We start from the raw sequence: 4,176 nt of genomic DNA, 5'->3' as shown, positions 1-4,176 counted from the left end.
ATTTCTTGTCTATACGCTTTTTTCTCCTTCTGTAGATCCCTTGGCCGATGGATGATTTAACTGGTCAGGATGAACGGAACTTTATTATCAATTTCTAAATGAACTATCTTTTCAGAGACAGCTGTCCAGGTGCTGCGGTCCATCTTGTAGTGTTTGCTATTGAAGGCATCGGGAGGATCTTTGGCCAGGCAATGAACATTTCTCCCTAATTAACACCCCTCTCCCTGCTCGCTGCTAATGAATTAATTTATTCATAACTTTCAAAAATGTGTATTTACATAAAGTGTTCATCCTTGTTTAAAAAGGAAAGAGAGCTGAGTGATTGCATTTAGGTGGATGTGTTATTGATGGGCAACCCCCATATCTGTTTCCTTTTAGGTGAAAACGGGGCTCAAAAAAAGCAGGTGTGCAAAGTGGTTATAATAAATCATAATTAATATCTATATTAAAACGTAACGTCCACGCGCAGCTCGAGGGAAGAATTTAAACCACGCCCACTGGACTGCCCGTCTCCCGGAGTAAGTGTGGGAGGGAGAAACGTAGCTTGAATCGGTTTGAACTCGGCCACAAAAGAAAATAAAGAGATGACTGCGCTGAAACTCCCTGTGTGTAAACCCCCCACCAACCCCCACCCCCAATGTGAGCGGTGAACACTGTTATGTACATGGCAACTTGATACCACAAATACACCCGCGGTCCATGGAAAGAAAGTGGGCCAGGGGGGCGAAACCGTTATTCTTTATAAACAAAAAAAAAAAAAGTCTTTTTAAAAGGTTATTTTCATCTCCTCCCTTTGTGGTAAGAGTGCGCAGCTTTGGTTTGGTCAGAAAGAAGCAAGATGAAGATAATAGCAGTGATAATTGAAGAAGAGGAGGTAGATTTATCTGCCATCGTGCTTTGGCTCGTGTCGGCGACGAGTGCCACTCCGATGTTCGTTCTTCACGTCCTTCTTTTGAGCCGCCCCTCGTCTCGCTCCTGTGATTTTGCGCCTGCGTGCCATTTTGAGTGTTCAATGGACCCGTGTGTGTGTAGTACAGTTCGGCTATCAATAGGACAGCTGCAGAGGTCTCTTGGGCAGCGGGTGACCTGACACAGCTTTCTGTCACATGTTCTCTGTGTGTGTGTGTGTGTGTGTGTGTTTGCTCGTGCTTTATTTAGCTTATCTTGATGAGGCCTACTGTCGCCTCGGGGAGAAGTTCTCAGTCCAGCAGCCTGCCGCAGATATAAACAGACCCGACCCACTGTTGTTTACAGCGGGTCGGGTTCGTATAGAGTTGCGTTTGCGTCCCGCTGTGCTGACTGAGCTGCAGGTTTCATTGTCTGATATTAACTCCAGTCAAAAGCATGTCAGGAAACCACAGACCAAAGCAGGAGAACTGAGAGGAGAATGCCTTGTGGGGCTTGTTAAGTGGAAAATAATAGTGCCATTTGTACACATGAAGTGTTTCAGCTCCATAATCTTCATAAATCGTTTATTGGTGGAGGGCTTTTCATTTAAAGTGACTGTTTTATAAGAATCTGTTGAAAGGAAAATAGTTTTCCAAGCGTTCTTGTGACTCTCGCGTCTCGTCTTCCAGCTACAGCGACTTTTGGAAATCGTTTGCGCTGCTAGGATACAAAGAAACAAATCTAGTCATAAACCCTCTCAAAAAAAATAAAAAACGCTGCCACCGGTTGGCCCTCGTGCTGTGGCAACAAGTTGAAGCTCGTCGTGAGATGAAATGTTTTTCAGCCCGTCTGTGTGTGTCATCGGGAGCATTCTTCACATTCCACCTGTTTGTATCGTAGCTACACAACTGCTAATTAAATTTCCTGCCACAAACAGCAGACAAGCCAGTAACATTTGCATTACAATGACCTCCCCCCTCCTCTCTCCCTCTCTCCCTCTCTCAGGCAGGGACAGTAGCAGACCCCCATCCTCTCCTCACTTGTCCTTCCTTTTGTAGAGTTTCAGGCTGGTTTGTTAAGAGATGTTTATTTGGCTCCTGTCAGCGTAAACCTGCTACAGAGTCATTACCAGAACCAAAACTAGGCCTCTTTTTTTTATTTAGCGGAGTGAGATTTGACCAGGTTTTCAAAGGTGTAGACCCAGACGGTATTTTTAGATCGTTGCGTCTGTAAGAAAGCCTTTCAGACGCTCTCTAATTAGGAGATTCAGCGAGGGACAATGGCAGAGGACACCACTGTCACAGGTGGAAGAAAAAAGAGAGCGAGCGTTAATACTGCGGTTTATGAGCAGTGCTCTGATTATTCTTCATGTAAGAAGCGACTGCGTTTGTGCTGCCCCGACTGAAGAGTGTTAAAAGTCAGTAAAAAAACAAAAAAAAACCCCGATGAAAGGCGAAGTTATAAATAACAACTCGATGAGGTTTTGGAAAATGTTAACTTGTGTGATACGTAGACCAGAACAGGACGTCAGCCGCATCCTGTCACCACCGCTCGCCGTCTGATCCGTCTCGATGCAAATTGGCACGCAGGAACTCTTTTCAGATCTTTACGTCGTTCTGTGGTTAATGATCTGGAAACGACACTGAATGGGATCTGCTGAGTTAGTGTGCGAGTGCTGCTGATATTACGTAACTCGTACTTGTTAATATCTAAAGCACATCACTGGATCAGGCTGCTGGATTCAAACTCCAGACCCCCGTTCAGTGAGAAATGATGCTTGAATGTGCGTTTTGACTGTAAGTTGCTGTATTTACGTCGCTCCGTGTGAAGAGAGCTTTGTATTAAACACATTTAACGACAGTGTCGGTTCACAAACAGTTGCAGCCCGTGTTTAACATCTTGTTCGGGGTTTAAAAACTTCACTGTATGAACGGCAGACATTTGGAAATGTCTCAGATTTCAAGCATCCACTGTTGACTCATTGTGTCAAGTGGAAACTAAGATACTGTACGTACAATATCGTGACTCTTGGTGGAGAGTAAATGTCTCTTATCTCAGGTTCATCGGTCGAGATCGAGGCAGCTGCTCAGGTCATCTTTGCAGAATGTGGTTCAAGTCCACAGGTTGGAAAAAACACCTGTTTAAGAGAACAAGTGAAAGCAAATGTAAAGAACATCAGCGTGAACATCTGGAGTAAGTAGTGTTATATTTCTAGAGAGCAGAGATACAAGTCTGGGCCAGACTGAAGCTTTAGTGATTGGTTTAGATTTAAAGAGGCTGCGCCGTCACCTGAGGCAAGAAGACAGTTTGCAGTTTGTTTGGCTGATAGTCAGCAGGAAATCCCAGAGTTCAGAGACATTAGGTGGAAAGGTAGGGTGTGTCCGAAGGAACAAGTGAGTTCATTTCTTTTAATGCAGGATAATAAAAAAAAAAAGATATTTCAAAATAAAAGTGCATTTTCAAATATTTCCCCCCATTTTCCCACAAAGTGCTGCTTTTACTTTAAATAAACACATTTTAAATCTCTTTGTATTTTCTGTTATTATCATCAGATATTCAGAGGTTTGTGCTCTCTGGGCTGATTTAGTGAATATGTTCAGTGATGTAAAAGCCTTAAAGGGGCCCATACTGTGTGCTTTGACTCAAGCTGCGAGTGTTTAAATTGGGATTTAGCTCTTCGTTACACGCTGTGCAGATATGAGTGTAATGCACTTGAAGTGAGCGAAGGATCGGAAAAGTTACCGCGTGACCGTAACGTGTTGTTGGTGTGTCAGACGTGAATAATGTTTTTAGAAAATAGAGAATTATAACTGTGAGCGATTTCCCGGTTCCTCTTCAGTCCGCAGCGTCTTCCCGAGCAGCCAGGTGACCGACTGAAGGTCCCTCGGTCATGAAACACATAAGATGGAGATTCAGGAAAGCCGGAGACGCCCACACGTACGAGTGCAGCTCGATTCCTGCTCGTCTCTGTTACGTTTATTATCCAGTTCAACTTCTCAACATGTCGTTCAGATCCTCATTCTTCATCTCGAGATGTTAAATGTTAAAAGAGGAGAGGAGAGGAGGAGAGGAGGAGGAGGAGAGGGCAGTGGAAATCTGGAAAGGGTTAGAAGAGGTAGGGCGTTGGGGGAGGAAGTTGCTAGTGTAGAGCATGGGCGAACACACAATCTCCATGGCAACGGTTTGATCTTTCTCTCCGTGGCTGTCGGGTCTGCAGTGCACATGGTGACGGAGGGGACAGGTTGTACTGATGACCAGAGGTTCTCTGGTTCTCTCTCTCTCTCTCTC

The sequence above is a fragment of the Morone saxatilis genome, unplaced genomic scaffold (genome assembly GCF_004916995.1).
Source record: "Morone saxatilis isolate NCDOM2014 unplaced genomic scaffold, NCSU_SB_2.0 Contig12, whole genome shotgun sequence".
NCBI lineage: Eukaryota > Metazoa > Chordata > Actinopteri > Moronidae > Morone > Morone saxatilis.
Note: the sequence above shows the minus strand (reverse complement) of the source record.